The sequence below is a fragment of the Mirounga leonina genome, unplaced genomic scaffold, assembly GCF_011800145.1.
Source record: "Mirounga leonina isolate KUSES-001 unplaced genomic scaffold, KU_Mleo_1.0 Mir_173, whole genome shotgun sequence".
In the NCBI taxonomy this organism is placed as follows: Eukaryota; Metazoa; Chordata; class Mammalia; order Carnivora; family Phocidae; genus Mirounga; species Mirounga leonina.
Window position 1 is genome coordinate 44,678,221 of NW_023270447.1, and position 12,026 is coordinate 44,690,246.

General features: G+C 40.4%; 1 long non-coding RNA gene across 1 annotated transcript in view; it reads left to right on the plus strand.

The window, feature by feature from the left end:
- LOC118019341 overlaps positions 1 to 12,026 on the plus strand; it is an 81,731-nt gene that overhangs the window by 12,151 nt on the left and 57,554 nt on the right. The window contains exon 3 of the long non-coding RNA XR_004681658.1: positions 3,898 to 3,948. This is a non-coding gene — a long non-coding RNA (uncharacterized LOC118019341). The remainder of the gene's footprint in view (positions 1 to 3,897; positions 3,949 to 12,026) is intronic.

Genomic DNA, 12,026 nt, shown 5'->3' on the forward strand with positions numbered 1-12,026 from the left:
TAAATATTATGGTTTAATCACACCCATTTTATACAATTTATCCCAGCCTATTTGAAACTGAAGAGTTCCCAAAGTCTGGATTTTTTTTTTTTTTTTAATTGTGTATTCATGGGGCAATTCTACATGCTTTTTCCCCCTTTGTATTTACTGCAAATTGGCACCTGGATCCAGAGGCCTGGACTCAGGTTCAATCCCTTTGGCAATACTATAGGTGATATTGTGTTTTTTCATTAGAAGATGCGTGTCTGTCCAATTTTTCACTCTTTTTATGATTTCAACAGCTGGTGAAGCTCAAGGCCGAGGCCCATTTATTTATTCGAGGTTTCAAAATTGTGATATTCTGTCATTTTGTTTTCATATTAGCTGAAGTAATTTTATTATTTTTTGAAAAGATTTATTTATTTGAGAGAAAGTGCATGTGCACGCACAGACACAGATATACACATGCATGCACACGCATGGAGTGGGGGAGGGGCAGAGGGAGAGGGAGAGAGAGAATCTCAAGCAGACTCCCCACTGAGAGAGAAGGCTGACTCGGGGCTCCATCTCACTGCCTTGAGATCATGACCTGAGCTGAAATCAAGAGTCCGACGCTTAACTGACTCAGCCACCCAGGCGCCCCTGAAGTAATTTTATAAAGGGAAACTTCCTCCTATCTATTAAGCTAGTTTATGTAAAATAAGCAAGATAAATGCTTGATTCTTTCCTTTCATTTATCCAGTTCTCAAGGAAGTAAACTGAGTTCCTTTTTATCCTCAGAATGTGACCAATTGGTTGTTTTTTCTCTTACTATAAAACTTATGGATTTAAACATATTTGATGAGTTTTAATCTATTGCAATTTTTTTGAAGCTGAAATTGTATCATTTTTGGCCAATAGGAGCTTCTTCAAGTCAGCTCCTGGATCTTTTAGACATGACCCCGGTCTTTGATAGCTTCCTTGCTATCTGCTATGTCAAGATGTTCCAGGCATGTCTTGTACATCTTTACCTAGACCTGGATCCAGTCATTTCTCTGAAAATCCCTGTTTTCTTTTAACGAGGAATGATATTTCAAAACCACAACATGGGCCCTTGGGATACCTGTGATTACTGGGTTGGTCATGGGTTTTTATTCATACTAACATTTCCCATTTAAATTCCGGCTCCGGGGCGCCTGGGTGGCTCAGTCATTAAGCGTCTGCCTTCGGCTCAGGTCATGATCCCAGGGTCCTGGGATCGAGCCCCGCATCGGGCTCCCTGCTCAGCGGGAAGCCTGCTTCTCCCTCTCCCACCCCCCATGCTTGTGTTCCCTCTCTTGCTGTGTCTCTCTCTGTCGGGTAAATAAATAAAATCTTTTAAAAAAAAATTCAGGCTCCAAGATTTTTTATTTAACCTTTTCTATATTACATCTGTAACCCTTTCTTCTACACTGAGGATCTGGTTTGCAAGGACATGATAGAATTAGAATATTCCATACTTTTTAATTTGTTTTGTCGTGCATTACACTTAGAATAGTCTCAGGTTAGTGATGCTAATACTACTACGATCAATTATGATTATTGAAAAATAATTTAAAAATATTTTTATTTTACATATATCCCCATTTCCTTCTCCCCCATTTTTAATGGTTTTACTATGTCAATTGTCAAATTATGCAGCTTTTATATACTATCACCTCTCCCTTTTAATCCTTATTTAGTCTTTGCTATTCAATTAAATATATATTTAATACCCACCATCAGTCTTTATGTTGATGATTGTCCAGTCATTTGGTTGTCTGAAGCTCATTGGCTTAAGACAGTACTATCCCATAGAATTTTCTGAGGTGATAGAAATGTTCTATATCTGCCCTATTCAGCATGGTAGCCACCAGCTGCATATAGGTCTTGAGCACTTAAAATTTAGCTAGTTTGATTAAAGAATTGAATTTTTAACTTTACTTCATTTAACTCATTAAAATTAAAATTTAAATAGCAACACGTGCCTAGTGGCTACCATATTGGTCAGTCAGCTCTAGTAGATCTCTTAGGAAGGACTCATGGGAATAGTATTCTTTGAGTTCTTGCATGTTGATAATAATTTGTCTGCACCTTTTATATTTGTAGATCAGTTTTACTGTATATATAATCCCTGGCTCACATTTTCTCCCTTCAAGCAATTTAAGTATGTTGTTTTATTTTCTCCTGACATAAAATGTTGCTGTTGAAAAATCCAGTGATAATACTTTTTTTTTTTCATTGTATGTCATGTGTGCCTTTTTACCTAGAAGCCTGAAATATTTTTTTCCTTAAAGCTCAGGAATTTTACTAGAATATGTCTTAGTGTTTGTGTAGATACTTTATCATAATTAACCACCGATGATAATTTCATTAATTGTGAATGCCACTGCATGCCGTGGATTACCTAACATCCTGTTTTCCATTGGTGAAAGTTCTGCACTCTTCTCCAGAGCCAGGATATCACCAAATCCTCAAATTCAATCTTTGAAGGTCTATTTCCTGGGACCAATGCTGGTACCAATTTCTGAATCAGGAGACAGAAACCATTCTAATAATTAGAACAGAGTGAATTTGTTATAAAAGAGAGACATTAACTTTATAAATGGCGTGACCACCTTACATATCTTTTCTCAAGCATACAGTGTGCTCTTTCAATATACAATTTCAAATACTTTTGTTTTTTATTTCAAGAAAGATTCCAGTATTTGGTCTATTCCCCTGCTTTGGGTATGTTTCTTCAGGGACTCCTATTATCCATATATTGGATTTTCTTTGCCTATCTTCAGTATTTATCCCTTTCTCTTGAATTCTTTTTTGCTTTTTCTCATTTATTTTTGAATTAAAAATTTTCCTTCCTTTTACCTTCCATGTTTTAAAGGCTTCACTTGTGTTTATTTACCCTTACTTTTCTCCTACAGTAATCTTTATTTAAAAAAAATTTTTTTTGCCTTTTATTGGTAATTCTTGACTTCTGTCACATCACTTCTGAGTTTTCCTGATTCTGAATTATGCTCTTTTCCCCTATATTGTATTATTTTCTTAGTATCTTTTAGCTCATTTTGAAATAGTATATTACAGTTTTGATTTGTTTTTGAGCACAGCTTTTGAGTGTGTTTTCTTTGCTTGTAGGGATATCATTCTGCTCCTTTTCTTTTTTTTCAAATAGTAACATTTTATGGGACTTGATTTTGACACATTTTTGTGTTACTCATTTTAATATAAATTTGGTTATTATTGCACTTTTAGAGGAGGCTTGTTTCAGATAGATCTTCGAACTTTACAGTGTCCTCTTCTGTTGTTTTCATGTAATGTCTAAAAATGTGGTGGTTTGGTTTCTGAGATTTTTCTGGCTCTTTTCCCCCCTCCCACACTTTGATCTAGACCTTCCTTTACATTTATTTCTGTTGCTCCTATTTTACTCAGATGTAAGGCTACTGGCAGTTTCTCCTGGGGAGGTTTGTCAGAAGTTCAAGGGGATTTGACAACTCCAGCCCGTTTTAGGCCTTGCTCCTGGCCCCTTACACTCACCCACTAGTGGAGTTTCTGCTCCTTTCTCAAACTGACCAGCTGTACTTTCTGTCAGTTTCTGTTGCCTTTTTGAAGGGGTTTCTATCCATCACTTACATTGTTGCATTTCTCTCATTTCTCCAACCCAAATGACGATAGATAACACGTAGTTCATGTTACTGTCTCCCCCACTCCGATTTGTATTTTGGGGTTTGTTGGATATCTTATCATCTAGTTTTGCTGTAAATATTGGTTACATATAAATTTTTCTGTATATTTTTATGTGTGAATTCAAAAAGATTCTAAACTATGCTGCCCCCTGCTACCACCATCTTCCTCTTTCAAATTTTTTTTTTCCCTTCCTGAATTACCAGAAATTGAGTTGTTGTTGTTGTTGTTGTTGTTTTTCAGGGATAGCAGAGGGATTGCAATTCAAGAAATGCAAACTGTAGTGAGCTACAGGTGAGACCCTCAAGTCTTTGATGGTGGTATTAATGTGTAATTCCCTCAGGGATGTGATACTGTTTTTGATTCGCTATTTGGTTCACTTCATTAGTCCCTTCCCTTCATGACAAGAGAATGAATGTGGATAATCTCCTACTTGATGAAATGTTATTACAACTTTGTCTTCTGGAATGGGAAAATAACCACAGAATGGGTTCATGGACTTTCTTGGCCCATTGCAAGATGGATTCTGGCCAAAACTGCATGTATTACTTGACCCTCCTAAGCTCTTACTCTTACTAGTGGGTCATGTTTATCTTTTGTATCCCTAAGGATTAATGCTAAGAACCAGTGTCCAGTTAAACCCTAAAGAATGGGTATTTCCCTTTCCCAATAGACAGTTACTCTGGCAAGTGGCTTAAGTTTATTTAAGGAGACAAAGAAGAAGTTTACGTGCTTGAGACAATGCCACAGGATCCTTGCTCAGGGGTACCTGGCTTCTATATTCAATAAGCTCAAACTGTGAACTGGATCCATTTCTGGGAATTGGGTGAGGTAATCTGACTTTTCACTGAGGCAACTCAAACCCACTGCTCAAATATCCCAGATTTTTTTTTCCTGACTTTTTTGTTCCCCTTTGGTTCAATCCTAGGAATCCGGCCATAAATAATCTCATTCTTGAAGGTCAGATCTTTTATTTATTTTTTATTATGTTATGTTAGTCACCATACAATACATCATTAGTTTTTGATGTGGTGATCCATGATCCGTTGTTTTCGTATAACACCCAGTGCTCCATGCAGTACGTGCCCTCCTTAATACCCATCACGGGGCTAACCAATCCCCCCTCCCCCCTCCCCTCTAAAACCCTGTTTGTTTCTCAGCGTCAATTGTCTCTCATGGTTCATCTCTCCCTCCAATTCCCACCCCCCTCATTTTTCCCTTCCTTCTCCTAGTGTCCTCCATGCTATTCCTTATGTTCCACAAATAAGTGAAACCATATGATAATTGACTTTCTCCGCTTGACTTATTTCACTTAGCATAATCTCCTCCAGTCCCATCCATGTTGATGTAAAAGTTGGGTATTCATCCTTTCTGATGGCTGAGTAACATTCCATTGTATATATGGACCACATCTTTTTTTTTAAGATTTTATTTATTTATTTATTTATTTATTTATTTATTTATTTATTTATTTGACAGAGAGAGAATGAGAGAGAGAGAGAGCACATGAGATGGGGGAGGGTCAGAGGGAGAAGCAGACTCCCTGCCGAGCAGGGAGCCCAATGTGGGACTCGATCCTGGCACTCCAGGATCATGACCTGAGCCGAAGGCAGTCGCTTAACCAACTGAGCCACCCAGGCGCCCTGGACAATGAATGATGTCCATTCATCTGTTGAAGGACATCTCTGCTCTTTCCACAGTTTGGCTATTGTGGACATTGCTGCTATGAACATTGGGGTGCATATGGCCCTTCTTTTCACTACATCTGTGTCTTTGGGGTAAATACCCAGGAGTGCAATTGCTGGGTCATAGGGTAGCTCTATTTTTAAATTTTTAAGGAAACTCCACACTGTTTTCCAAAGTAGCTGTACCAACTCGCATTCCCACCAAACGTGTAAGAGGGTTCCCCTTTCTCCACAACCTCTCCAACATTTGTTGTTTCTTTCCCTGTCCATTTTTGCCATTCTAACTGGTGTAAGGTGGTATCTCAGTGTGGTTTTGATTTGAATTTCCCTGATGGCTAATGATGATGAACATTTTTTCATGTGTCTGTTAGCCATTTGTATGTCTTCTTCAGAGAAGTGTCTTTTCATATCTTCTGCCCACTTTTTGACTTGATTATTTGTTTTTTGGGTGTTGAGTTTGAGAAGTTCTTTATAGATCTTGGATACCAGCCCTTTATCTGTAGTGTCATTTGCAAATATCTTCTCCCATTCTGTGGGTTGCCTCTTTGTTTTGTTGACTGTTTCCTTTGCTGTGCAGAAGCTTTTAATCTTGATGAAGTCCCAAAAGTTCATTTTTGCTTTTGTTTCACTAGCTTTTGGAGATGTATCTTGAAAGAAGTTGCTGTGGCTGATGTCAAAGAGGTTACTGCCTATGTTCTCCTCTAGGATTTTGATGGATTCCTGTCTCACATTGAGATCTTTCATCCACTTTGAGTTTATCTTTGTGAATGGTGTTAGAGAATGGTCGAGTTTCATTCTTTCGCATGTGGCTGTCCAATTTTCCCAGCACCATTTATTGACGAGACTATCTTTTTTCCATTGCATGTTTTTTCCTGCTTTGTCAAAGATTATTTGACCATAGAGTTGAGGGCCCATATCTGGGCTCTCTATTCTGTTCCATTGGTCTATATGTCTGTTTTTGTGCCGGTACCATGCTGTCTTGGTGATCACAGCTTTGTAATATAGCTTGAAATTGGGCAACGTGATGCCCCTAGCTTTGTTTTTCTTTTTCAACATTTCCTTGGCGATTCGGGGTCTTTTCTGATTCCATACAAATTTTAGGATTGTTTGTTCCAGCACTTTGAAAAATGTCATTGGAATTTTGATCAGGATGGTATTGAAGGTATAGATTGCTCTGGGTAGCATAGACATTTTAACAATGTTTATTCTTCTGATCCATGAGCATGGAATATTTTTCCATCTTTTTGTGTCTTCTTCAATTTCTTTCATGAGTGTTCTGTAGTTCCTGGAGTATAGATCCTTTACCTCTTTGGTTAGGTTTATTCCGAGGTATCTTACAGTTTTTGGTGCTATTGTAAATGGAATCGTTTCTCTAATTTCTCTTTCTACAGTGTGTTGTTAGTGTATAAGAAAGCAACTGATTTCTGTGCATTGATTTTGTATCCTGCCACATTACTGAAATACTGTATGAGTTCTAGTAATTTGGGGGTGGCATCTTTTGGGTTTTCCACGTAAAGTATCATGTCATCTGCGAAAAGAGAGAGTTTGACTTCTTCTTTGCCAATTTGAATACCTTTTATTTCTTTATGTTGTCTGATTGCTGTTGCTAGGACTTCTAGTACTATGTTGAACAATAGTGGGGAGAGTGGGCATCGTTGACGTGTTCCTGATCTTAAGGGAAAGGCTCTCAGCTTTTCCCCATCGAGGATGATATTCGCTGTGGGTTTTTCATAGATGGATTTTATGAACTTGAGGAATGTTCCCTCTATCCCTATACTCTGAAGAGTTTTAATCAGGAAAAGATGTTGTATTTTGTCAAATGCTTTTTCTGCATCAATTGAGAGGACCATATGGTTCTTCTCCCTCCTCTTATTAATGTGTTCTATCACATTGATTGATTTGTGAATGTTGAACCACCCTTGCATCCCGGGGATAAATCCCACTTGGTCGTGGTGGATGATCCTTTTAATGTATTGTTGGATCCTATTAGCTAGGATTTTGTTGAGGATTTTGGAATCCATATTCATCAGGGATATCGGTCTGAAATTCTCCTTTTTGATGGGGTCTTTGCCTGGTTTCGGGATTAAGGTAATGCTGGCCTCATAGAATGAGTTTGGAAGTTTTCCTTCTGTTTCTATTTTTTGAAACAACTTCAGTAGAATAGGTATTATTTCTTCTTTGGATGTTTGGTAGAATTCCCCAGGGAATCCATCAGGCCCTGGACTCTTGCTTTTTGGGAGGTTTTTGATCACTGCTTCAATTTCGTTACTGGTTATTGGCCTATTCAGGTTGTCAATTTCTTCCTGTTTCAGTCTTGGCAGCTTATAGGTTTCCAGGAAGGCCTCCATTTCATCCAGATTGCTCAGTTTATTGGCATATAGTTGTTGATAATAATTTCTAATAATTGTTTCTATTTCCTTGGTGTTAGTCGTGATCTCTCCCCTTTCATTCATAATTTTATTAATTTGGGTCCTTTCTCTTTTCTTTTGGATAAGCCTGGCCAGTAGTTTATCGATCTTATTAATTCTTTCACAGAACCAACTTCTAGTTTCGTCGATCTGATCTACTGTGTTTCTGGTTTCTAATTCATTGATCTCTGCTTTAATTTTAATTATTTCTCTTCTAATGTGTGGCTTAGGCATCGTTTGTTGCTTTTTCTCTAGTTCTTTAGGGTGTAGAGTTAGTTGGTGAATTTGGGATTTTTCTATTTTTTTGAGTGAGGCTTGGATGGCTATGTATTTCCCCCTTAGGACCGCCTTTGCAGTATCCCATAGGTTTTGGACCGATGTGTTTTCGTTCTCATTGATTTCCATGAATTGTTTAAGTTCTTTGATTTCCTGGTTGACCCATACATTCTTGAGCAGAGTGGTCTTTAGCTTCCAAGTGTTTGAATTTCTGCCATATTTTTTCTTGTGATTGAGTTCCAGTTTTAAAGCATTGTGGTCTGAGAATATGCAGGGAATAATCTCAATCTTTTGGTATCGGTTGAGGCCTGATTTGTGACCCAGTATGTGGTCTATTCTGGAGAAAGTTCCATGTGCACTCGAGAAGAATGAGTATTCTGTTGTTTTAGGGTGGAATGTTCTGTAAATATCTATGAGGTCCATCTGATCCAGTGTATCATTCAAAGCTCTTGTTTCCTTGTTGATTTTCTGCTTAGATGATCTGTCCATTGCTGAGAGTGGAGTATTGAGGTCTCCTACAATTAACGTATTCTTATCAATATGACTCTTTATTTTGGTTAACAGTTGGCTTATGTAGATGGCTGTTCCCATGTTGGGGGCATAGATATTTACAGTTGTGTTCTTCTTGTTGGATAGACCCTTTAAGAATGATATAGTGTCCTTCTGTGTCTCTAATTACAGACTTTAGTTTAAAATATAATTTGTCTGATATAAGAATTGCTACCCCAGCTTTCTTTTGAGGTCCGCTGGCATGGAAGATGGATCTCCATGCCTTCACTTTCAGTCTGGATGTATCTTTAGGTTCGAAATGAGTCTCTTGTAGGCAGCATATAGATGGGTCCTGTCTTTTTAGCCAATCTGCAACCCTGTGCCGTTTTATGGGAGCATTTAGGCCATTCACGTTGAGAGTGATTATTGAAAGATATGAATTGTCATCATGTTGCCTGTGAAGACATTGTTTTTATAGATTGTCCCTGTAAATTTCTGTTGTATATCGATCTTGGAGACTTTCTCCTTTTATAGAACCCCCCTTAATATTTCTTGCAGGGCCAGCTTAGGGGTCACATATTCTTTCAGCTTCTGCCAGTCATGGAAGCTCTGCATCTCTCCATCCATTCTAAATGAAAGCCTTGCCGGATAAAGTATTCTTGGCTGCATGTTCTTCTCATTTAGTACCCTAAATATGTCTTGCCAGGCCTTTCTGGCTTGCCAGGTCTCTGTGGATAGGTCTGACGTTATTCTGATGTTCCTTCCTCTGTACATAAGGAATCTTTTCCCCCTAACTGCCCTTAAGATGGTTTCCTTGGTTCTAAGATTTGCAAGTTTTACTATTACATGCCGGGGTGTTGGCCTGTTTTCCTTGATCTCGGGAGGGGTCCTCTCTGCCTCTAGGATGCGAATGTTTGTTTTATTCCCCAGATTAGGGAAGTTCTCAGCTACGATTTGCTCAAATACATCTTCTAGTCCTCTCTCTCCACTCCCTCCGGGATTCCAATTATTCTGACATTGGAACGCTTCATGGTGTCACTTATTTCTCTGATTCTGTTTTCATGGATTCTGAGTTGTTTTTCCCTGGCCTCCTCTTTCCCCTTTTTATCTATTATATTGTCTTCCACGTCACTTATGCGTTCTTCTGCCTCAGTTACCCTAGCTGTTAGATTATCTAGATTGGATTGGACCTCACTGATAGCATTTTTAAGTTCTGCCAATTCAGCTTTCATTTCTGCCCTTAGAGACTCTATGTTGCCATTAATTGACTTCTCCATTCTAGCCATTGTCTTCACAATTGCTAGCCTCAATTCCATCTCCGACATCTTGGTTATATCTGCATCCATTTGTAGATCTGCAGCATAAGTCATAATCTCTGAGTCTTTTCTATTTTGGGGGCTCCTCCTCCTAGTCATTCTGTTGATGGGTGTTTGAGGGAATGTATAGAGTCCAAATTATTGACCAGAACCCAAGCAAGATGCACCTGTTTTCTTGGGACCTTAGGGTTGCTGGCCTCTTGTTTTCCCAGCCTGTCTTCTGGGGGAGGGGCCTGCCGCGCTGTTACTCAGGCAACCCTGTTTGGGCCGAGTTGCCCTGCCCCCCTGTGGGGGGGATGGGCTCAGCGGGAATCAGTTTTGGGGGCTTTTGTTTTCTGGCGCCTTTCCCTGGTGGCTTTCCGCATCTTTTCCGCGAGTCAGCAGAAGAGACAGTGTCCAACCCTCTGCCTTAGAGCAGAGACACCGCAGTCTGTTCTTCAGTGAGCCCTCCAGGCCATACCGTCTCCGTTTCTGTCCGTGCTGCTATAAGCTGCAGCGGCCTGGGTTGTGCGCCCCTCTGCAGCGCCCCCAGTCCTGCCTCCAGGTCGGGGCACGTCTCTGCCCTTGGTGCTTCTAAAACCGCCAGCCGCTCCGGTTCGCGCATGGGCGACACCGCCACTCTGGGTTTCCGTCCTGGGGGCTGCAGTTCGCAGGCACGACCCCGCCGCTCTGGGTTTCCATTGGGGGCTGCCCTAGAGTCCTTTCCCTGCCGCTACCGGTCTGCGAGTCTGTGCCCCATCCCCAGAGCGCGAGGCTGTCACTCACCGGCGGTGTCGGATCCCCAGGTCCAGGCTCCCTCCCGCTGCCGTTTATCCTCCGATATCTGCCCGCAGAATCAGGGCTCTCCGCTTCGTACCTCAAAACCAACTGCCTGCGATATTCTGCTTGTAGAGATCCAGATCTTACATCTCAGGCTGGTTTCGTGGGTGCTCAGAGTGGTCTGGTAGATATCCAGCTCAATTCCGGGGACCAGTGGAAATAGGGTCCCCTACTCCTCCGCCATCTTTCCTAGTCCCAGGTCAGATCATTCTGATTACAGCTGTATTCCTGCTGCTTATATGGTAACCAGTTAGTACTACCACTTGCCCTCTGCCACTCCAGAATCGTATCATCACCACTGAACTCAGTACACCTATTTTAATACCAGGCTCTCCTACATAGGGCAGCCACTGTAGTGTTTTAAAGGATATTGGTGCTTCAACCAGATCTATTTCTCTGTGTCTTAGTTAAGGGAGCATTCTTTGGGCCCTCTTGGCAAGCATAGTTAGATGGTGAATGAACAGGTCATAAATAGTAATTCATTTCAACACTGTTATCTCCCTAAGACTTTGTATCCATGCCCCCCTTCCCCCACCACTACATTCTGCCAAGGAATTTTGACATTTCAATCTCACTTGGGGTAGGTCTCTGTTGAAACCAGATTTAAATTGATCAGCTGAACAAACAGATGCATTCTCCTGAATTAGATTACTGAATTAAAAGTCTCTAGTAAATGGGGGTGCCTGGGTGTCTTAGTCATTGGGCGTCTGCCTTTGGCTCAGGTCATGATCCCAGGGTCCTGGGATTAAGCCCCACGTCAGGCTCCCTGCTTGGCGGGAAGCCTGCTTCTCCCTCTCCCACTCCCCCTGTTTGTGTTCCCTCTCTCTCGCTGTGTCTCTCTCTGTCAAATAAATAAATAAAATCTTTAAAAAAAATAAAAATCTCTAGTAAATGCATCCATGTTGATAATTATTTCTTATTGATCTAGTCCTTTCCCCCTCTGAATCCATTATTACACATATTCACCAGGTTTCTACAGATGTAAGTAAGCAGGAAATTGTAATATTAAGTGGTAAACTCTCTTTACTGGTCTCCTTGAGGTGTAATGGGATCTGACTTTTTTTATGGGGCAAGAAACGATGAAAATGGTGAAACATAGACATGGCTATGGTGAAACACGAAGTTAACTGGCGTCTCCTGAAGGTAGATACTTCTGGTAAAGTCAGCGCAGGCTTTCCACAAAAGGTGGAGCTAGCTTTCTCATGTGGGAAAGAAGGACTTCTTCTTTTACCAAGTAAGGCTCAGTGTATACTGAGGGCTCCAGAGACTCACAGTCATCAGAATTTGTCCAGATGTTCTCATCTCAGTTCTCAGGGTTCCATTCCTTCCCTAATCAAAGTCTGTCTTGACCATAAAAGAGTGGGGGAGGCTGTGAATTC